General features: G+C 41.6%; 1 protein-coding gene across 2 annotated transcripts in view; it reads right to left on the minus strand.

Moving 5' to 3' along the window:
• Positions 1–2530: 2530 nt before the first annotated feature.
• Positions 2531–24907, minus strand: part of nkx2.1 (NK2 homeobox 1) — a 66498-nt gene continuing 44121 nt past the window's right edge. Inside the window, exon 4 of one of the 2 annotated variants that reach the window (XR_013579486.1) lies at positions 2531–2611. The gene's annotated coding sequence lies outside the window, so the exon portion shown is untranslated. Of the gene's footprint in view, positions 2612–17192; positions 17729–24907 lie in introns of those variants that run through there. The other variant, XR_013579485.1, reaches the window with a different exon arrangement.

A 24907-nucleotide genomic window follows, 5' to 3' on the forward strand; every position in this document is an offset into this window, starting at 1 on the left:
TGGGAGTGGAGTGGGATAAAGAGCGAGGCTGGGAGTGGTGTCGGATAAAGAGCGAGGCTGGGAGTGGAGTGGGATAAAGAGCGAGGCGGGGAGTGGAGTGGGATAAAGAGCGAGGCTGGGAGTGGTGTCAGATAAAGAGCGAGGCTGGGAGTGGTGTCGGATAAAGAGCGAGGCTGGGAGTGGAGTGGGATAAAGAGCAAGGCTGGGAGTGGAGTGGGATAAAGAACGAGGCGGGGAGTGGAGTGGGATAAAGAGCGAGGCTGGGAGTGGTGTCGGATAAAGAGCGAGGCTGGGAGTGGAGTGGGATAAAGAGCGAGGCCGGGAGCGGAGTGGGATAAAGAGCGAGGCCGGGAGCGGAGTGGGATAAAGAGCGAGGCCGGGAGCGGAGTGGGATAAAGAGCGAGGCCGGGAGCGGAGTGGGATAAAGAGTGAGGCCGGGAGCGGAGTGGGGTAAAGAGCGAGGCCGGGAGTGGAGTGGGGTAAAGAGCGAGGCCGGGAGTGGAGTGGGATAAAGAGCGAGGCTGGGAGTGGAGTGGGGTAAAGAGTGAGGCCGGGAGTGGAACGGGATAAAGGACAAGACCAGGAGTAGAGCATAATAAAGAGTGAGGACGGGAGTGGAGCGGGATATAGAGCGAGACCAGGTGCAGAACAGGATAAAGAGCGAGGCTGGGAGTGGAAGGGGATAAAGCACGAGGCTGGGAGTGGAAGGGGATAAAGAGTGACCCGGAAGTGGAGGGAGATAAAGAGCAAGGACAGGTGCGGAGCGGGATAAGGAGCGAGGCTGGGAGTGGAGCGGGATAAAGCACGAGGCCAGGTCTGGAGCGTGATAAAGAGCAGGAGCAGGTGCGGAGCACTATAAAGAGTGAGACTGGGAGCGGAGGGGGATAAAGAGCGAGGCTGGAGCAGAGTGAGATAAAGAGTTAGGCTATGTGCGGATTAGCATAAAGACCGAGACCGAGAGTAGAGCGGGATAAAGAGTGAAGTGGCATCAAGGTGAGGCTGGGAGTGGAGCAACATAACAAGTGAGGCCAGGAGTGGAGTGACAGGAGACTGTCTCTATTGCTGTCTGGGAAACAGGATTCACACAGTGATATCACCACACAAAGAACCACGTGGGGATAGGTCTACAGGTAAGCATTTAATTTAATTTAATCTTATTAACCTATAACATAAGCTAGGTCAATTAATTAGCATAAAAATTAGAAGTAAGCCAATCTAATAAAGAACATCGACTTTAACTTATCTTTTTATACATTCTAAATTCATAATTTATCATGTAATTGCGATTGACGTTTAATTCATCCGACCTAGGGGGGTAAAATTAAAATTAAATGCAGAGAGATAGCAACATTAAGAGATTCCTAATTTTTAATTCAATTAATATTTGAAGCATTTAGATAATAAGAGTTAAGTAAAACATTTAAGTTGTGAACCCAGCACAAGGGAAGGAGTTAATTGGTGAATGGCTGGTGATTGTTTGCTTAAGTCTTGAGTTTAGTTCTCTTAATTTACTTAATTATTTAATAAATAGAGGCATGGCAAGGTGCATCAGTCCTGTAAAGTGCACATTCTGTGCCATGTGGGAACTCCAGGATGCTTCTCATGTCCTGGGAAGCCACTTGTGCAGGAAATGTCGTCAGCTGGAGGAGCTCGGGCTCCAGCTTTTGGAGCTGGAGCAGCAGTTGGTACCATTCTGGTGCCTCCATGAGGCTGAGAGTTACATGGAGAGCACATTTCTGGAGGTGGCCACCCTGTACCTTAAGGGTATTTAAGTGGAGAGGGAATGAGTGACCATCAAGGAAGAACAGGCAGGTAGTTTGGGAGCCTTTTGAGTGCACCTGGCTGCCAACCAGTACTTAGTTCTGAATAGGAGAAGAGCAGTATATAGACTGAGATTTGGAGTGGAGTGCAGCTCTGGCTTTGTTAGTCCTACCTTTCCCCCTTGTGAGAATGTACTTTGACTGTAGTCAAACCACTTTTTTCTTAAAGGTAGCCCTCTGTTCTGTTTCAGGCTTCCCTGCCAATTATTGATTCCAATGTACCTGAGACAGGTCCGTCCTCACCCCACTGAAATTGGTCCTTCTCCAATTAAGTAATTTTACTCTAGATTGCTCCTTTTATTTCCCAAAGCTAACCTAAACCATATGATATTATGATCACTGTTTCCTAAATTTTCCCCTGACACTTGATCCACTTGACCCACCTCACTCCCCCAGGTGCAGCTCCTAAACACATTTCAGAAACTGTTTTCTCTCTCTGCTCTTTACACTGCTATTATCTCCGTCTACATTAGGATTATTATGGTTTCTAGGTGTCATACAGCCAGACCAGGTCCACGGCACCACAGGTGGCTAGGCTGTGCAAAGTGGGAGAAGGAAGTTTGGGAAAGTAATTGTGAAAGGGGATTCTATAGTTAATGGAACAGCCAAGCATTTCTGTAGGTGCAGATGTGATTCCAGGATGGTATGTTGCCTCCATGGTGCCACGGTCCAGGATATCGCCGAGCAGCTGCAGAACATTCCGAGGTGGGTGGGATAACAGCCAGAGTTCTAGTCCATATCAATACCAACAACACGGGTAGAATGATGTTCTGCAGGTAAATTTTAGGGAGCTGTGGGGGGTGGGAAACATAGAAGCATAGAAAATATGAGCAGCAGTGAGTCACTTGACCCTTCGAGCCTGTTCGCCATTCAATATGATTATGGCTGATCATCTATCTCAACACCATACTCGTGCTCTCTCCCCATACCCCTTGATGCCTTTAGAGTCCAGAAATCTATTTCCTTCTTAAATATATTTAGTGACTGGGCCTCCACAGCCCTCTGTGGTAGAGAATCCCATAGGTTCACCACCCTCTGAGTGAAGAAGTTTCTCCTCATCTCAGTCCTAAATGGTCTAACTTGTAACCTGAGACTGTGAACCCTTGTTCTAGACCCCCCCCCAGCCAGAGAAAACATCATCCATGCATCCAGTCTGTCCAGCTCTGTCAGAATTCTATACGTTTCAATGAGATCCCCTCTCACCCTTCTAAACTCTAGTAAATACAGGTCTGGTCGACCCAATCTCTCCTCATACAACAATCCTGCCATGCCAGGGATCAGTCTGGTGAACCTTCGCTACACTCCCTCGATTGAAAGTATATCCTTCTTAGGTAAGGAGACCAAAACTGTAGACAATACTCCAGATGTGGTCTCACCAAGGCCCTGTATACCTGCAATAAGACATCCTTGCTCCTGTACTCAAGTCCTCTCACAATGAAGGCCAGCATACCATTTGCCTTCCTAACTGCTTGCTGCACCTGCATGCTTGCTTTCAGTGATTGGTGTACAAGGACACCCAGGTCCCTTTGTACGTCAACATTTCCCAATCTATCACCATTTAAATAATACTCTGCCATTCTGTTTTTCCTGCCCAAGTGGATAACTTCATGCTTATCCACATTATACTGCATCTGCCATGTATTTGCCCACTCACTCAATTTGTCTAAATTAACTTGAAGCCTCTTAACACCCTCCTCACAGTTCACATTCCCCCCAAGTTTTGTATATGTCACCTAGAAACCATAATAATCCTAATGTAGACGGAGATAATAGCAGTGTAAAGAGCAGAGAGGGAATTATATTTAGTTCCCTCATCCAAACAATTGATTTATATTGTGAATAGCTGGGGCCCAAGCACTAATCCCTGCGGTACTAGTCACCACCTACCACTCCAAAAAAGACCCATTTATTCCTACTCTCTGTTTCCTGTCTGCTAACCAATTCTCAATCCATGCCAATATATTACCCCCAAGCATGTGTTTTAATTTTACACACTAACCTGTTAGGTGGGACTTCATCAAAAGCGTTCTGAAAATCGAAATGCACCTCATCCTTTAGTTCTCCCTTATCTATCCTGCTAGTTATGTCCTCAAAAAGCTCCAGTAGGTTTGTCAAACATGATTTCCCTTTCATAAATCCATGTTGACTTTGCCTAGTCCTGTTGATATTTTCTAAGGGCAGAATTCTTAGCTCAGCAGGAGGGTGCACGCCCCACCTGATCAGACGCAAAATCGTGTGAGATGCGTCGGGCAAGCATCCCAACGTCATCCCGCGCTCGCCTGATATTTCAGTTGGCGGGCGCGCTTCCAACTTTTGCGAGCGCCCACCGACAAGAGATCAATTAAGGCAATTGAAGGTGCAATTGTCTCCGATTTTTTGTGGTCCATTCAACCTTACGGTTGGCAGACGGGCAAATCGACTTTGGATTTTTTATGAAACCTCATCCACATGAGGATGAGGTTTCCGTTATTAAATGAAAGAAAAGTAAAAATCCATGGACAGCATTTTTATAATGTAATGTTCAAGTGGCTGATTGCGATTCTTGCATATTTTTTTTTCCTGGGGCAGAGTTTTCTCTTCAGTGTACAGAGGGCGGACCCCGCACGCCAACGCGTAAAATGACGCGCGGTGACGTCAGGCGTGCGTCCCGACTTCACCGCACGTCATTCCGATCTCTCGTTCAACAGGCGCACACCAAAGTCGACTGCGTGTCCGCTGAACTGTCAAAGGCCTGTTAAGGCCATTAATAAACCAATTAACCAAATTGACAGGGCTGCCCGCCAACCTTAAGGTTGGCGGGCAAGTGAGGAGCCTAAGCGGCCTTCGCATTTTTCATGAAACCTCATCCACGGGCGGGATGAGGTTTCATGAAGGGTTTATTAAATTAATAAATATTTTAAAAACATTTTATAAACGTGTCCCAGCTCATGTGACACTGTCATGAGGGGACATGTGTAAATGATTTTTAACTTTCTTTATTTTGAACTTTCAAATTGAACTCGATCTTCCTGAGGCACGGAGCTGCCTCAGGGAGATTTCTGCGCCCTTTCGCGTGCATGCGCAAAAGAGCGCAGGCCCCGACTCTCTCCTCCCTCCACCCGCACAGGTAGCACTGAGCACTACTACTGGGTGCGCATCACGCTGGGCGGGCCTTAATTGACCCGCCCACGTAAAATGGCGGTGTGCAGCCAATCGCGGGCGGTGATTGGCTCCGCGCCTGCCCGCGCCCGCTCCCGCCCGACAGGCAGGAGATTCTGCCCCCGATTCTAAAAACTTTATTTAATGCTTTTCAGATCTTCAGCTCCCTGAGGCAGCTCTCTACCTTCAGGGAGCTTTCTATCAGTGCTTGCCCACACTGACGTCAGCGCCCACCCTCTTCTTGCCCCCACCCCAGCAGCGCTGAGCTGCTCAGTGCGCGTTTCACACTGGCTGGCTGTTAAATGGCCAGCCAGTGTGAAATCAAGGCTGGGGGCTGATCATGGCCGGCGGTCTGTTCCTTGACCACTCCCGGGCCCGTCGATCACACCCGCCCACCGACCTAAAGGTTCAGGCCTAAGTATCCTGTTATCACATTCTTTGTAATAGAGTCTAGCATTTTCCCTACTATTGATGTTAGGCTAACCGGTCTGTAATTCCCTGTTTTCTCCCTCCCTCCTTCTTTAAATAGTGGGGTTATATTTGCCACCCGCCAATCTGCTGGGACTGTTCCAAAATCTACAGAATTTTGGAAGATGACAACTAATGCATCCACTATTTCCATGGCCACATCCTTTAGTACTCTGGGATGTAGATTACCGGGCCCTGGGGGTTTATTGGCTTTCATTAATTTCTCCAGCACTATTGTTTTAGTCATTCTAATTTCCTTCAATTCCTCCTTCTCACTAGACCCTTAGTTCCCTAGCATTTCTTGGAAGTTATTTGTGTCTTCATCCATGAAGACAGAACTAAAGTGGCTGTTTAATTGCTCTGCCATTTCCTTGTTCTCTATTATAAATTCTCCCATTTCGGGCTGTAAGGGACTTGACATTAGTCTTCACTAATCTTTTTCTTTTTACATACTTATAGAAGCTTTTACAGTCCACTTTTATGTTCCTTGCTAGTCTACTCTTATACTCTACTTTTTCTCCTAAATAAATCTCTTGGCCTTCTTTTGCTGAATTCCAAACTGCTACCAATCCTCAGGCTTGCTACTTTTTCTCGGAACTTTATATGACTCCTCTTTGGATCTAATACTATCCCTAGTTTATTTTGTTAGCCATGGTTGGGCTGCTTTTCTTGTTGTGTTTTTGCACCAGAAAGGAATGAATAACTGTTGCAATGCATACATTTGTTTCTTAAATATTAGCCATTGTCTATCTGCCTTTCAATGAAGTTCCCCAATCTATCTTAGCCAATTCATGCCTCATAGCTTCGTAGTTTCCTTTGTTTAGATTTAGGGCCCTAGCTTCAGATCACACTACTTCACTTTCCATCCTAATGAAGAATTCTATCATGTTTTGGTCGCTGTTCCCTAAAGGACCCCCCACAACAAGGTTATTAATTAACTCCTTCTACACAATACCAAATCTAGTTGGTTCCTCGACATACTGGTCTAAAAAACCATCTCGTACACACTCCAGGAATTCATCCTCCACAGTATTATTGCTAATTTGGTTTGCCCAGTCTATACGTAGATTAAAGTCACCCATGATTACTGTAGCACCCTTGTTACATGCAGCTCTAATTTCCTGTTTAATGCTGTCCCCTGGCTTATCACCACTGTTTGAAGGCTGATAGAAAACTCCCAATGTTTTCTGCCCCTTGGTGTTTCTTAGCTCCACCCAGACTGATTGTACATCTAGATTTTCTGAGCCAACATCCTCTCTCACTATCACATTGATTTCATCCTTAACTAACAACGCCATGCCACCTCCTTTTCCTTTTTGCCTGTCCATCCCAAATATCGAGTACCCTAGGATATTCAGCTCCCAGCCTTGGTCACCCTGCAGCCATGTCTCCATAATTGCTATCGTATTGTAGCAGGACCTCAAAGTTAGTAACCTCTGGATTACTCCCAGCGACACTCCTACAGGAGATTATGTAGATTAATGTATGGTTGGAGGGATGGTGCAGAAGAGTCGGCTTTAGAGTCCTGGGACATAAGGACCAGTTCTGGGAGAGATGGGGCCTGTGCATACCATGTGGATCTGCTGGGACCAATGTCCTCACAGGGTAGTTTGCTGGAACTATGGGAGAGAATTTAAACTAATTGGCAGGGGAATAGGAACCAAGATGTAGCTTTAGAAAGGAGAAACAAGGGCTGGAATTTTCCATTCTGGTGACTAAGTCCAGTGGCAGGTGGGAAAGTTAGTCTGATTCCCACCGGGCGGCAGGATGGCTGAAGACGTGCAATCTTCCGCTGGTCAGCTCATTTGTTATCCATCAGCGAGGAGTTCGGCTAATCTTATGGCAGAGCAGACAGGAAGTGGCCCGTCCTGCCATTACCTCATGAGGTCGAAGGTCCTGGTGCCATATTTAAACGGCACCCGGACAGACATCACTCACTGCAGGCCAAGAGCTCTGTATTACTCCTCCAGAGTCTTTGTGGTTGCAGCTCATACTGGAGAAGCTCACAGATGTGAGCAACTACATCCCAGGACGTACAGCATTGCCTCTCGCTCATCTCTAGATAAGAGCACCGTAAGCAATACATCCATGGCCGGGCCAATGCTCACTGTTGCAGTGGTCCATGTTTGCCAGCATCTTGAGCTTCTAGAGGCTCTGCTTCCTCTTGCTGCTCAGGCCCTTACTCCTCAGGGCCCTGTGTCAACCAGCGATGGGCCCTCCTTCCCCTCATCTGGATGTGAGCCATTAACAAGGCAAGGTTGACTGCAGCCTGTATCATTGACACCTTAGTGGATGTGTGAAAAAATTGACATGATACATTTAGTGAGCACATCCTTTGCAGGTTTCTCTCCATCTTAAAGCCACCAGGCAAGTGCTAAGCCCTTCAACTGGTCTCCACCAAGATAGGGCATCCCCACCCCACCCCTTCCAGGTAAAGGACATCATGGAGGACCAGAGATGGGTTTTCCTCCCACTCATACATGAATGCGTATGGAGACATTGCACTTTGACCAGGTTGATGAAGGCCATGTGCAAGAAGCCTTCCTCTGACACTACTGAACTTGTCTCCACTACCCTCAAGACTCTATAGACAGACCATTACCTTGGCAGCGTAGAAAGACTAACCACATGAACCCTTGTCAGCCACCAAATTAAGTGCCCCCACTTGCCACAAAATATTATGTGGGGTCAGACTAAGAGGGAATACACTAAGATCTAATTCTGTGTTACTGTCCATATATGTAAAAACACTAAATGTGGTAAATAAGGCTGGTGAGCTACCGGTGCAAATTACCACATGGGAATATGATGTTGTGGGAATAACAGAGGCCTGGCTCAAAAAAGCAGGACTAGGTACTAAATATCCCTGGATACAAGGTGTTGAGGAGAGAAATGGAAGGAAAGAAAGGAGGAAGGGTGGCAACATTGATTAAGGAGCATTTTAAAGTGCTGGAGAGAGAGAGAAGACTTCCTCAAGGGGTCAAGGCAGAATCTATTTGCTTAGAATTAAGAAACAACAGAGGTGCCTTTATACTATTGGGTGCACTCTATAGGCCAACTACTAGAAAAGATATATAGGAGCAAATTTGTAGAATAATTCCAGAGAGGCACAAGAGGTATAAAGTTGTGATAATGGGGGATTTTAATAATTCTAATATAAACTGAGATAATAATAATGTAAAAGGCAGAGAGGGAAAAGGTCTCTGAAGTGTGTTTAGGAGCTGGTTCTGGGGAAAGAAATGTGTCAAGCGGTTCAAGTGTCAGGGGAAAATTTAGGGGGCAGTGATCATAAGGTTTAGACTAGATATGGAAAATGCAAGGACCAATCCAGAGTAAAATTACTTAATTGGAGAAGGACTAATTTCAGTGGGGTGAGAATGGATCTGTCCCAGTTGATTGGAAGACAGATCTGTAATAGACCAATGGGCTACCTTTAAGGAGGAGGTGGTTCGGCTACAGTTAAGGTACATTCCCATGAGGTAGAAAGGTAGATTAAACAAAGCCAGAGCTCCCTGGATGACGAAAGAGATAGAGAGTAAGATGAAGCAGAAAAAGGGTCCGTATGACAGATGCCTGATTGATAATGCATGTGAGAACCAGATCTGATATAGGAGGTATAGAGGGTAAGTGAAAAAGGAATAAAAAAAGGCAAAGAGAGAGTATAAGTAGAGAGCTACCATAAAAGGGAATCCAAAAGTCTTCTATAGCCAAAAATTTTTTTTTTTTTTAAATAGTAAGGGTAATAGGAGGGGTGGCATGATTAAGAACCAAGAGGTTACAAGGAGATCAAAGCTGGCAACTAAATATTCAGGCGTATGTGACTTTTTGAAAGGACAGACAGGAAGGAAAGGGTGGTGGAGTATCTTTATTGGTACGTGATGGAATAAGTACGATAGCAAGAAATTATCTTGGATTGGAAGATATAGAATCCACATGGGTGGAGGTAAGAAATAACAAAGGGAAGAAGACACTGGTGGGAGTAGTCTAAAGGCTTCCTAACAGTAGCTATACTGTTGGACAGAGAATAAATCAGGAGATAATGGAGGCATGTAAAAAAGGCAGTGCATTAATCATGGGTGACTTTAATCTTCATTTAGATTGGGAAAATCAAATTGGCAGAGGTAGCCACGAGCAAGAATTCATAGAGTGTATTCGGGACAATTTCCTAGAACAATATGTTGTGGATCCAACCAGGGATCAGGCTATTTTGGATCTAGTAATGTTTAATGAGGCAGGTTAAATAAATGATCTTAGAGTAAAAGATCCCCTAGGAAGCAGTGACCATAACAAGGTAGAATTTAGCTTTCAGTTTGAGCGTGAGAAACTTGGGTCGGAAACAACTGTGCTAAACTTAAATAAGGGTAATTACAAAGGAATGAGGGCAAAGTTGGCTGGAGCGGATTGGGAAAGGAGTTTAGAAGAAAAGACAGTTGATGAACAATGGCAGACATTTAAGAAAATAGTTCATGACTCACAACAAAGATATATCCCAGTGAGAAAGAATGATTCTAGGGAAGGGAATAAACCAACCATGGTTAACTAAGGAAGTTAAGGATAATATCAAATTGAAAGAAAAAGCATACAATGTGACAAAGATTAGTGGCAACCAGAAGATTGGGAAAGTTTTAATAACCAATAAAAGATGACCAAAAAAAAGAGGGAGAAAATAAACTTTGAGGGTAAACTAGCAAATGATATAAAAATGGACAGTAAGAGCTTCTTTAAATATATAAAAAGGAAGAGAGAGGCCAAAGTGAACATAGGCCCCTTAGAGAATGAGGCTGGGGAAATAATAATGGGGAACCAGGTAATGGCAGAGGAGTTGAATAAATACTTTGCATCAGTCTTTACGGTAGAAGACACTAATAGCATTCCAAAAGTACAAAATAATCAAGGAGCAAAAGGTGTGGAGGAAATAAATATAATAAGTATCACTAGAGAAAAAGTACTAGGGAAACTAATAGGGCTAAAGGCCTATAAGTCCCCTAGACCTGATGGGTTGCATCCTAGGATATTGAAGGAAGTAGCTACAGAGATAGTGGATGCACTGGTAGTAATCTTCCAAGAATCCTTAGATTCTGGAAAAGGCCCAGAGGATTGGAAAACTGCCAATGTAACACCCTTATTCAAAAAGGGAGGGAGACAAAAAACAGGTAACTGTAGGCCAGTTAGCATAACATCTGTCATTGGGAAAATGTTAGAGTCTATTATAAAGGATGTAACAGCAGAGCATTTAGAAATATATAGTATAATCAAGCAAAGTCAGCATGGCTTCGTGAAGGAGAAATTATGCCTGACAAATTTATTAGAATTATTTGAGGAGGTAACAAGCAGCATAGATAAAGGGGAACCAGTAGATGTAATATATTTGGATTTCCAAAAGGCGTTCGATAAGGTACCGCACATAAGCCTACTTAATAAGATAAGGGCCCATGACATTGAGGGTATAATTAGCATGGATAGAAGGTTAGCTAAGTATTAAGGCAGTAATAAGCAATAGACAGATTTTTAATCAGTGAGGGAATCGAGAGTTATGGGGAAAAGGCAGGAAAGTGGAATTGAGGATTATCAGATCAGCCATGATCTCATTGAATGGTGGAGCAGACTTGATGGGCTGAATGGCCTACTTCTGCTCCTACATCTTATGGTCTTATCATCTAAGAGGTGATCTAAGCATGGAGGCAGAGGGCATGGCTGAGTTGCTAAATGAGTACTTTGCAACTGTCTTTACCCAGGAAGATGCTGCTGGAGTCATAGTGAATGAGGAAGTCATTGAGATACTGGATGGGCTAAAAATTAATTAAGAGGAGGAATTAGAAAGGTTGGATGTATTTAAAGTTGTTAAATCATCAGGACTGGATGGGATGTATCCAAAGATGTTGAGGAAAGTAAGGGTGGAAATTGTGCAGACACTCGCCATAATTTTCCAAACCTTCTTAGATACAGGGGCAGTGCCAGAGGACTGGAGAATTCCAGATGTTACACCCTTGTTCAAAAAAGGATATAAGGATAAGCCAGCAGCTATATGCCAGTCGGTTTAACTTCAGTGGTGGGAAAGCTTTTAGAAATAATATTCTAGGACAAAATTATCAATTGGACAAGTGGGGACTAATTAAGGAAAGTCAGTATGGATTTGTTAAAGCCAAATGGTGTCGAACCAATTTGTTTGAGCTTTCATTATGAGGCAACAGAGAGGGTAGATGAGAGTAATGTGTTTGATGTGGGCCACTTCTAACAGGCATTTAATAAAGGGCCACATAATAGGTTTGCCAAAAAAGTAGAAACCCATGGAATAAAAGGGATAGTAGCAGCCTGGATACAAAGTTGGCTGAGTGACAGGAAACAGAGAGTGGTGGTGAATGCTTGTTTTTCGTTCTGGAGGAAGGTATACAGTGGGATTCCCTAGCGGTCAGTACTAGGACCATGGCTTTTCTTGATATATATTAATGACTTAGACTTGGGTGTACAGGGTGCAATTTCAAAATTTACAGATGACACAAAACTTGGAAGTATTGTGAACAGTGAGGAGGACTCCAAGAGAACATAAACAAGTTGGTGGAATGGGTAGACATGTGGTAGATAAAATTTAATGCAGGGAATTTGAAGTAATACATTTTGGTAGGCAGAATAAGTAGAGGCAATATAAACTAATGGGTACAATTCTAAAAGGAATGCAGGAACAGGGAGATCTGGAGGCATATGTGCCTAAACCATTGAAGTTGGCAGGGCAGGTTGAGAAAGTGATGAAAAAGACTTACGTGATCCTTGACTTTATAAATACAAGCATAAAGTACAAAAGCAAGGAAGTTCATAATGAACCATTATAAAACACTGGTTTGGCCTCAACTGGAGCATTTTGTCCAATCCTGTGCACCACACTTTAGGAAGGATATGAAGGCTTTAGAGAGAGTGCAAAGAATATTTACAAGACTTGTTCCAGGGGTGAGGGACTTCAGTTATGGAGAAGCTGGGGTTATTCTCCTTCGAGAAGGTTGAGAGGAGATTTGATAGAGGTATTCAAAATCATGAGGGGTCTAGACAGAGTAGATAGAGAGAAAATGTTCCCCTTGGTGGAAGGGTCATGAACCAGAGCACATAAGTTTAAAACGATTGGCAAAAGAATCAAAGGCAACATGAGGAAATATGGTTTTACATAGAGAGGGGTTAGGATCTGGATCGCATTGTCCAAGAGTGTAGTGGAGGCAGATTCAATCATGGCTTTCAAAGGAAATAATTGCAGGGCTGAGGGGGAAAATCGGTGTAGGGCTAGCCAAATTGCTCTTAGAGAGCTAGCATGGACTCAATGGGCCAAATGGCCCCCTTCTGTGCTGTAACCATTGTATGATAAAATGTTATATAAATGTAAGTTATTGCCTAGTTAAGCATCAATAACAACATACAGGATGTTGATGGTAGAGAATAAAGCAATGGTGATGGTGTTAAAGGTTAAACAAGGTGATTGGACTTCCCTTGTTAGAAATTTGGCACTTATGTGGCATTAATGTTATCCTCCACATCAGCCCAAGCCTTTATCCCGTCTATCCCACTGTAGCCTGGCATAAGCTGCTTTCTACTAAAGAATGGAAGGAAGGCTATTGAAGTTGCTGATTAACTTTGCTGTTGCTTAACTTGAGCACACTGCCCTAAGAAACTCCTGCAGCAATGTTCTGGGGCTGTGATTAGCCTCTGATAATCACAACCATCTTCTGTGTGTCAGGTATGACTCCAGCCGGGGATTCTTTCCCCTTTAACTCTCCACCCCTACTGAGAGCTTTGTTTAGGTTTCTTTGTGCTATGAATACTGCCTTGATATTGAGGGCAGCTACTCTCATCTCTAATTTGGCATTCAGTTCTTGTGTCAATGTCTGAATCAAAACAGTGATGAGATCTGGGACAAAGTGGATCTAGCAGAACCTAAGCTGAGGATTGGTGAGCAGGTTATTGATGAGTAGGTGTGCTTGCCACTATTGTCGGCTTCTTCCATCACTCTGGTGATGACTGAGAGGAGAGGAAGCTTACATGGAGTTTGGCTTAGGTATATGGGAAGGTCAGCCTTGCAATAGTCCTCTTTTTTAAAAATGGCACTTTTATCAGTTATTTAATCAATCAGAAACAAAATTCATTGTCTTGTTGGGTCTTTTCAAAAGAGATGTTGTCTACTGACAGAATAATGTGCTGCAGGGAACTAACAAGCAAGTTGGATTGACAGCCAGTCCTATAATTCAGGTTCACAATCAGCCACTACAACTACCAGCTTGCCCAAGTTAATCAAAAGTTTTTTTTAAAACTGAAGGGCACACTGCTTGATGGAGGAGAGGTCTTTCCAACCTCCCATTAAAGCCCTCTCCTCATTGGATTCTTAATCGCTCTATGCCAAAAATTTTCTGATTGTTTATCTTCAACACAAGAAAGAAAATAATCTTAATCTTTACCGAACTATTAGCAGAAACATTGACAGACAAGAAAAAAGTGGTGGTCTAGCTTCTTTAACTAAGCTTAAAGAAAGATGGTTTTCTATCACTTGATGGGAATCACAACAAAATATTTGCATCCATCAAACATATAACAGGAAATCTATTTTAAGTTTAAAAACTTTTCTCTTTTAAAAGTAATCACTCCATACCATACCTAAAGCACTTTGTCATGTAAAGAACAACAGGATATACTTTACATAAAGTGTTTAGGGTTATCACAATCACTACAGCAAAGTTCTTAAAATATCTGTAAGTCGGTAATGTGACAGTTAACTGCTTTAGACATTTGAGTTCTATAGTGTTATCATTAACTGGTAAAGTACTTGTTTATCTTCCATTACAATTTGTACAGTTTTAAACCATTAAGAAGAGGAGCATAATTGCTGACAAGCCTGGACGACTGCAGAAATCACTTCCTTGTTGACAGCAATTTTTCTCCTCGACCTAAATGTCACAGATTTCTGATTTGTGCAGATCTGTTATGGACTCATCAGTTGATTTACTGCACCTGTCACCTGTGTGCTAGCATTCTACTCAGGATCAATTTACATAACCTCATTTAATGGTTCACAAATCATGCCCATTAAGCCCAGCTAACAGGAGCTGAGGGTTCTAATTTACTCTGCCTTTCACAGCAGGAAATTGGGAGGCTGGAGTCTGTGGATAAAGAAGCAGGTCTTGGCTTTGATTGTTGATTGTGATGGTAAATGTATGGATGATTAGAACAGATTTTCACTTTATTGATTTCCTGCCAAAATACAGCATGTTATAATGCAAAAGGGGGCCGTTTGCCAGCAATGCTAAAGTGACAGTTGTGTACTTGCTCCAAGTCAAGATGCTACTTGGAACAACATAAAATAACAAATACTGACAACAGTAACAAACTGGGATTTTTGTTCTCTATAATTTTTGGAAGTGTACGTGAAAGTAATAATAAATCTATATTTTATAAGGTTGATTAATTCTATGTTTGCAGTTATATTTTTGTACTGATATCTCAACTAACAAGCCTCCTTTATATTGTCTGGCTGCCATTAAAGAGCTCTGTGCATGCTTACACATACATCTATGGTTCTACACCCAGTTTGAATAAAACAAGTGCCCATGTTCTCAAAACATTCAAAAAATGCTGCTTAAGTTTCTAATGAATCAGGTGGTGTAATAGGCAATCAGGCACTAGAGTTATATCCTTTATGTTGTAAAGCCCAAGCTTCCCCCATAGACTGTTAAATTGTTATGTTCTGGAGATAGATAGGGACTTGAAGTGACTTAGATGATGAAAAGTGGAAGAATAACTGTAGCCAAAAATGTCTTCATCCGACAGTGCTCTCCGCTCCCGTAAAAAGTTGTCATTCATTCAATTTAATTGAAATGACAGATTTTAGATAAATACTTCTTACATTTTGGAGAAACTTTGCAATTTCCAATAAAATTCTATTTATGCTAAAATCATAATTTACAACCACCAGTAAAGAACAACAACTGTGTTAGCTAACATATTTGTAACAGTGAAAAGAATAGATAATTTTGACAAAAATTTCAGAAGCTTACAACACTTGATCATATTCTCTACTCAATTTAAAAAATGAGTTAAAACAACAAGACTCTGACAGTAGTGAAAAGTATTTTATCAGTTTGACCACTGTTTTAATTTGACTCACGATTACAGAATTACATGAACTGCAATCATTAGTCCTCTAAACAATTCATATTGCTCTTATGCGATGATTGGATTTCCCTTTTGAATGAAATGCTTTTATTTATAAATCCTTTAAACTTTCCTTGATATTAAGGTATTGTCACACATGATGAATTATTGTAAGCATGTCACCACATAGTGGAAGTCAAGTACAATTGAATGATACTCAGTCAGAATTAGATTTGGCATGATATTCTAAAAAAAGGATTCAATTCAGAGTTTCCACTTGCTTCTGTTAAACTTGTCACTTGTAGGTGCTAGAGTGCTTGTTGTGTTAGTTTAATTAGTCAACAAATTGTTCGCTACTTGATTGCATGGTTGATCACATTCTTGATGGAGATATTAACGAGTGACAAGAGTCTCTTACACCATGGACTAAAAAGAAGATAAGCTCCTCTATATTATTCCATTTGGCACTGCCAATGTTTATTAGATCATGTGCCCCACATGCAGCACGCCTAAAAGTGAGAGGCAAGAAAAAATTCACAGGCTTATGCTCATCTGAGTCTAAAAGGAAGGTCACTGAGCAATTGGTGTGCGAGGAGTGTAAATAAGATAAGTGTTTGCTCCTACGATGCCTTAGAAATTCATTATTTGCTACAGTTGCTCCAGATATCCCTTTGAGCTATTTCACTTAAGGATAATTTATGGCAAGAACAGAGTGGTTCTTGAAAGTACTATAGCAACTGGAGCTGAATGCTTAGTCTACAGGCCACATACACAGGCAAGAATGGCCTGCAAATTGCTTGTATTTGTATTCAAAATAAAAAAGATGAAAACAAAATTGCTTTAATATTCTATGAAACAAATGGATTTACTTCAATATAAACGCAATAGTTAATTTACTGTCACTTTCTGTTTTGCTGGTACAAATTACGATGTTAATAAAACTCTCTGTAGAGCTGTTGAATGAGAATCATCGAGTCAGACTTCACAAAAGGATTTCTCTATTCATGTTTTGGCAAGACTTAACAACAAAAGGGAGTGGATCCTTTTCATGTTATAGTTTTTCAAAAGTATCTGTGAATGAGCTCACAGTGCCTTGACTAAGGCATGGATTTTTGTTTTTAGCATTCTTCCCTTAAATTAGATGAATGATCTTCATTATCACCAACGTTTGCTGTAGATACAGTTTATGAAACAACAAAAATCTATTTTTCTGAAGTTTTAGTGTACGTTTCATGAACCTACTTTTAAATTTAAAATATGCACACTTTAATCTAGATGATGTGCAAGATAATTCAAAAACCAATATGGAAAATGTGTCACATTTAATTAGGCTTACCCAACGAGATTTTACATTCATTCACATTAGGGTCCCGAGGAAATATGGCATTTGGGAGAATTTGCTTGGGGAAATATTGGCCACAATTCTCATTTGAAATAAGTGCTGTGAGATCTTATTGTACAGCAAAAGCTCATGCCAAGTACTTTTGAAATTTTATTATATTCTACCGCAGTTTTGTTATGTGAAATGGAATCAACTTCTAACTAAATAGTTCAATTTTGTTGATAGCAAACATTAATAAAATGTTGTTTGAAGAGGCAATGATATCTTATTGAAGCTATGAAAGATAGCACAGGAGTTTTTTTTACTGTGTATCAGTGATTACACTTTTGAAAATATTTCAAGCACAACAATTTTAAAATCATCTCATCCTATAGTAGAATCTCAGTTTTCCTTTTCTTGTTGGAACTTGACAACAGAAAGAAATAAACTGTCACTCGTTTTCCTTGTGCAGTTTGATAGCCAGACGCTGCCAGTTGTTGCTAGGGTAGTCATGCTGTTAAATTAGGTTTAATGAACAAGTAATTGCTTTATATATAGTGAACAGTTTCAAAGAAAACAAGGATTCTAATTGATTTGCAATTTGTTTGGCACATTGCATTGTCCAGTGTACTATTGATTAGTCTTCTGTATTTCACACTGCATGTGTTTCCCTTTATTAAGGGAATAACAGGTTACTGATTACTTTCCTCCTGGGTTTAATGTAGCGGTTAATGTCTACTTTGTTCCTGTGTCATGTTGCAGGGCAGGGACGAATAATATGCAAGTGGGTGGCCCTTTGCTACGAAAGTTCCCCACTGATGTGAGCTGTGTATTCCATGGCATGTTGAAAGGAAGATCACTGAAAAGGGTTAGAATAGCAAGAGTCACAGGTTATGGCCTGTACAAGACCAGCACAGGACTGCAAACTTAGCTTTTCACATAGGGTGTCAGTGCAACATGGCATTAGCAAGCATTTTTTTTAAGACAGTGGCATAACTTCATGACATACATTCCAGAAAAATATCAGAAAACACCAGGAGAAAAAAGATATTCTCAATGAATAATCAAATTAATATATATATATATCATTAACATGTTAAATCTACAAATTATGCGTAATAATCTGAGTAATTTGGGTTTAATATTCTGGAATTGTGCATTTAAATCTCAAAGAGACATATAATGCAGAAATTGTTTTTAATAAATGTATTTTTGTAAAACTATATTTTGGATTAAAGTGCCTGTTGAATGTCTGAAATTATTACTTATTCTTTGGAGCTGTGCAGAAAATATCTGAACAAAAATAACTAATTGTGCAGAACAATAGCTACCAAAATACAATGATTAGGTGAAGTAAACTGTAGTCTGTGAACACTGAATTGCACGTTAGCTAATTGTTAATTTTAGCAAATGCTATGTCTAATTACTGTGGCACACATTGGCTATTAGCATGACGCCCCACCACCTGCTTTTCTTATGAGCGGATTTCTCCATTGCTGGCAGTAGTGCAAGTAGTACAATTATTGGCTATCAGTGGTGCAATTTTTCAGCTATTCTTTTGTGTGAATTGAATAAAACATAATGGCATATTTATTAGAGGGCAAATAGCCATTTGTCACCGACAGGAGATTTATACTTGAGAGACACAAAGTGAAGTTATCCTTGGTAGTGTAGATTTAAAGAACTAGTGCAAATTCAACATGTTTATTTTTTGATGTATGAATGGATACACTCTAGTCAACTACCGCTGACCAATAATCTAAGCTTTATCACCTCTGATGCTTATACAGACTCAGGAAAATAAAGTTATTAATTAAAATTCCTTTGCTAATGTATTTTAATATAAAATGATATGGGTTTGAAAATTATTAGGACCTATGTAGGAAACTGAGGGACAGAAAATTGGACTGAACTGTTTATATTTAAAATATGACTAGATAACTCTCAAAGACCTAAAACCAGGAAGTATAAAGAACCCATAAAAGCTTACATTGTTTGGGAAATACAGAATAAATTGCATTGAAGTTCACCATGACTATTCACACTTGAAAATTAAAAGGCATGCTAAGTTCACAGATATTACAATTAGCTTCTTCACACCGGGTATGAACAGCACGGAGATTGTTTTGCATGTTTCAGCAGATTTAGTCAGTTTAATTGACCAGAAAAAATCCAATAAGTCTGCACATGGGGCATGTAATACACACCACTCATTGCTTTCATAAATAAAATCAGCGGAACACCAGTGGTATAGAAACCCAGATTTGTCAAATGTTCCTTGTCTTGAAGAGCATGAACCATCTTACATACAGTTTACTAGAAACTTGACATGAAACTGACAGCTGGGCATCTATTTATTAGCTGCCTTGAAAAATAATATGTCACAATAATGTTTTTTATTTATAGAATTAGTTAAGTGAATGCTTATTCTTATTTGATTATTTATTTGACAGTAATATACACCTGAATTAAATTCTATGAAGACAGAGTATATTGAGCAACCTCATTAACTATAGAAAAATATTAGATACCAGTATTGAATAAAACTGCCAAGACTACAAAGTTGATAAACATGATATCAGTACTCTGTTATAGTTATTTTTAACCAGCACTGAATCTGGAAAATAAAAACTAACAGTTGAAGAATTATTTTGTTGTGACAGCAGAGAACTGGTGGTAAAGTAATAGATGTATGCAGATTAAGCAGTACAAAAGAGGATTCCAAGGTATATGCTATTTTCTATCATTACATTAAGGACAGTTATTCTCATTTCACAACTGTAACAAAATTTGGTTATTGTATAAATAATGAGGAACATAGATATGATTTATTGTTTCCTATGGCTACGCTTTCATTTTTTGCAATATTAGGTAAATTCAATTTTAACTTAAAATGCTTCATTGTGATATTAAATAAATATATATCAAGTTTGCAGTGAGTAACAATTATCAAACTGATCCATAAACACGAACCTTTCTACAACTAGGCCAAAGGAAATTACTGTCTCCATTGGGCAGTCAATCTTTTAAGGTATTTATCTCATACACTTGAAACAAACATTAATATTACTGCAATAAAACTGCTCAAATGCCAGGTGTGGTTTCATACTATGTAAGACAATAAAAATATTCATATGTTCACAAACAAAATACATACATCACAACTTTAAATAGAAAATATTTTAATTCTGCTTACTCTGATCTTTATTTCCTTCTATTCTTTCCCCATTTTACTTTCTTATCTTATTTTAAAATCTTACTTCAACTCTTTTCCATCTAACTTAATCTATCTATTCTAACATGTTTTTTTCTCAAAAAAGAAAAATACTTCATCTTACCCATTTTCTTCTCCCTTTCTATTTTGGAAGAGACAGCAACTTAAAAAAAAAACTGACTTTCAATGGCAGAAAACCAGCTCCCCAGTGCCATATTATCACTGAATGGCAGCCTTAAGGTTAACACGGGACTAAGACAGATGCAACCAGCTTAATCTTTAATATCAAATCCAGAGGGCTTGATACATGCAAGAAAACCTTGTTCATGGTAAGACGGAGGTTAAGTGTAGCACTATTTCTGACTATTATTGGTGGCTTATCCTTAGTGCCTTTCTTTTTCCATTGTTATTTACAGCGACAGTCTGATTATCTCAGTTGCACTGCACTGTCCCACTGTACAGAATCTCATAAAAGTATTCAAACACCAAAATCCACAGTACAAATTTGTCTTTATGTTGAAAAATGTTCAATACATAAATTTTGGAAATGTGGTAGAAGTATAACCAATAATATATATAATATTAATTTAAGATACTTAATGAATAGAATTTGTAACCTCTAATAGATGAGGCTCTACATCACCCCCTTTGTAAACATTTGCTTTCCATTGTATATAGTCAGCCATTTTCAAACTTTTATCACCAGCAATAAAACAATTGGACTTGGGAACTTAAATATTTAAAATTGAATGTTTAGTTACTACAAAATCAGTGTCAACATGGTGATTTTGCATCATAACACTACAAACCCCCTCCAAGGTCCACTTGTTCAGAATGTGGGCTTGATTTTGTGGTTGTAATGTCAGTGAAATAGTCAACGCTGTCTGTACAACAGCAACTTCTAATATCTGCACAAGTGCAGTTAAATGGAAGTATCAAGAAGTTGCTATAAGTGATTCCCTGCTCCTCCACAGCGTGCACTGTTGAAGTCCCTGCAGATGACAATCTTTACAAATCACTTGAACTGACACGAACTTCCACTTTCATGTTGTAATTAAATACCCCTGAATAAGTTGCACCTTGTGAATGAGGTGTAACTGGGTTTTTAACTACACACTAAGTCATAACTGCTATTGAACAATCATTCTGGTCCTAAGGAATCAATTTTATATTTGTGGACTGTCAAATTTTCATATTAAGATAAAGAAACAATGGTTTTTAACAATAAAAAACTACTTTATGAACAGCATTTATAATTCAGTTTCAACCTTATTCCCATATATATGCCCAGGTCTTTATTTAACTCTTGGTAAAATATATAAAAATTGAAGGATAATCAGTGCACTTTACTTCCTACCTTGCTGCCTGTGAGAATTCCTCAATATGATTGGTTGGTTACCCTGCTTGATGACATCACTATTGCTGGATGCCTGGTGGTCTTCCCACATGGTGGTGAACCCATCACTAGATCTTCGTGACAGCTTTCTTCAAGGTCAACAGCAAATACCATCAGTTGCCACTGGCCACAAAATCTGGGCCATTGGTTTTGTCTGAAATTGTGCATGCCTTGTATGTAAGTATTCAGCAAAATCATCATCAATTAGAATTCCAAAGACTGAATTTTATCAGTAGCTACGAAGCTCCACTGTTAGGACCGAAAGCAGGACCGGATCCCACATGGCAGCCAGCAGCACCCTGGAGTGGCATTTTACCAATTGCAGCTGAGTAACAGGCTGCCCCTGAGATCACAGTCCAATTTAGGGTGGTGTGCACCTCCCAAAGCTGCTAACCCAATTAGCAGTTTAGCAGTGCCACTATTGAAGCTGGTCACTGCTGAGGCTACAGTATGAAGGAGAAGGCGCATCCATGTTGGGGCACCCTCAAAAACAAAGTAAGTTTATTTTAAGGAGTTGGGGGCCAGTCAGTAAGGTCTCAGCGATTGGTCGGTGGGGCGGGACTATCTTCAACAGTGTAGGCATAGGTATAAGGATGGCCATTCCTGCTGGGACTGCCCTCCATTGACAATGAAGCAGCCACAAAGGAGGGCCCCCCAACATCCAGGGAACTCCCTGGGAGGCCAACAGGGTTTACGTGGCAGTCTCTTCAAAGGACGGCAGCCACCACCCCCCCACCCCCCCCCCCCACCCCACCCCCCGCCCCCCACCCACTGCCAACAAATTGCTGAGAGAGGTGGCCCTTAATTGGGCACAAGTAGTTCAACTGGCCACACTGTTGGCAGACACGCTGCTGAGGTTCCCACCACTGGTAATATGCCATGGTGGCCAGAGGACATTGGGCTTTTGTCCCGATGCTTTCTCTCATCATATTACCAGACCTCTTGCCTCCCAGGCATCTCGAAAGGGCTGGCAAAACCCAGTTTGATCAGGGGGATTTGAAGAACCATAGTTTCAAATTATCATAAACAATCTCAAAATCCCAAATTCAATCCCTAATCTATGCTAAATTATCTGATCTGAACTGTGGTAGCAATGTGAATATATCGTTTGGGTGCAGTACACACAAACCTGGCAAAGGAGAAATTTGTCCATCTTCCCATTCTTGACCACTGCTAGAAGGAAAGTATGGGTGGAGCTTTCAAATGCAAGAGCATAAAACAGGCACTGGGAGGAAGGTTGTTTATTTAAATATGCCAGTAAGGCTGCATGTCTCACACATTTTATCTCTGTTCCAACTTTAATGCTGGCTGGTCGGGTTGGCAGCAAATGGGACATGAGGACAGCTGTATGGAGAGACATGTGCTCTTCCAGAACTGGTTGTGGGTCAACTCAAGGGTGGATTTACAATGAAACACACAGTGCTGTGGCATGGGGCCCCCTAACGATAGGGGGGCTCCAAAATGAATGAGTTTCAAAACATTCAAACTGGGTGCGCGAACTGGTGCTGCATTTGCAAAGTTAAAAAGGGAAGTGCCAAGTAAATGAGTTATTTTGGGACCGGGCCCCTTGTGTGACGGGAATGACAGACACCCGGGGTGGTCTGGGCAATATCTTTGCCTCTGATCAGCTACAAAAACATACCCGAAGGAAACACTGTTCAGATGCGCTCGCTTTATGACAAATGATCATTTCACAAAACGGCGCTGACTCGGTCTCTGTCAAACCTTCACACGGTAAATCGTAAGACTCCGCAATTCCGCCAGGAAAGCAGTGCTTTGAAAAGTAAGTTTGAAAGGAGATTGAAATGTTCAGAAATGAAATTAACAGGCAGTATTGCTCCTTCTCCAACCAGATTGCCACATCAATTATATTTTCCTTTTTTTTGAGAAATGCCTCTCCTCCCACATACAGGGCGGAATCGTCCCAGATTTGCAATAAGTGCAGTAGCAGGTGGGTAAAATGATATTTTACCTGCTGGCCGCATGGTGAATTTTCACACTGCATCACCTCCATTCCCAGGAAACACGCTGTTTCCATGGTGGGCGGAGTCTGATTCGCCTGCCACGCCATCACCTCACTGCTTCATCACGCCAGGCACCACATTTAAAGTACAGCCGCGCTCAGTGCTTCCAGCCCAGGACTGCAGCAAAGACAGCATGGCCATGAAAGGCAAGAAGACTGCAGCCCTCGAGCACCTTCTGGACACTGTGGAGGAACATTATCACTATGGCTTGGTAGGCGGTGGCAGTGGTGATCAGTGCCAATGCTGCACAGAAGAGTTGGCCATCCAATGCAGATAGAGGATGAATGATCTCATCCGTGCAGCCAGGGTACGGCAACCATCTCATCACTCTAAACTCACACACTCAAGCCCATCACACATTCACTGGCATCTCACTCACTGCCAGCTCAAGGAACATCACCAGCCATTCTCACACACACACCCTCACAGGTCCATATGGCCTCATCTCCTCTGGAGGCTGTCCCCTCAGGCATCACCATCTTGAGGCCACTTGCACAAATCAGCATGTGCCCCCACACACACTGGGATACCCTCTTCCCCAGTACAGCCTTTGCCCTGCAGCCTCTTCCCTTGCCTGAGGCCACTTCTCCCCCTTTGTCGAGCAAGTTCTAGCCCTTCAGCCATTGAAAAGTCACACACATATGGCTGATCTGGTAGGTAGAGACCTGCCGTGAGCCCCCCTAAAAGTGATGTGGTGCTGTTTGTGAAACCTGGCACTGATGACTGCAAGAGGCAAACAAGCCTTGAGGCCCTGAGAGAAATGCAGCCTATTAAGTGCATGTCAGCGTGTTTTCTCGCCAACGTGAGTGGATGATCCAGCAGTGGCGTGGGGTGGGGGGGGGGGGGGGGGGGGAGGCGGTGGCTGTGGTTGGGGCAGGGATGAGTCCAACGGGCAGGCCTAATAATGATATGCTGATGTATTACAATGAGGTTCCCGAAGTCCGATGGCGGAGAACATGGCCCCCCTCACCGGGCTGAACAGACAATCGCAAACCAGTTTCACGCCGTCACGAAACCAATCATGCCATATTGTCTGCTCACGCCACTGAACGCGCCCAACGCCAGTGGGCACGGAAAATCCTGGCCACATTCTCTGTCACTTGCATGCCACTTGCTAACAAGCCTAGAGCAGACCGCTAGGGACACATGGTGAATCAACTCATTTTACCCTACAATAGTGAAGTCCGTCCGCTCCCCTCAGCCCATGATTGCCAATGCAAGTAGGGAGTTCACTCACTGGTTGTTTGAATGAATAGCCGGGTCCACAGGCTAAAGGTGTCAGCAGTGGCTCCTGGCTAGCAGTCTGGCCTCTGGGTCAGATGGTTGTGGGTTCAAGTCCCAGTCCTGTCCAGACAGACATTCCAGGGAAGTGCTGGCCTGTCAGAAGTGCCACTTGTGGATGTA

Source organism: Cetorhinus maximus, chromosome 18 (assembly GCF_964194155.1).
Source record: "Cetorhinus maximus chromosome 18, sCetMax3.hap1.1, whole genome shotgun sequence".
NCBI classification, from domain to species: domain Eukaryota; kingdom Metazoa; phylum Chordata; class Chondrichthyes; order Lamniformes; family Cetorhinidae; genus Cetorhinus; species Cetorhinus maximus.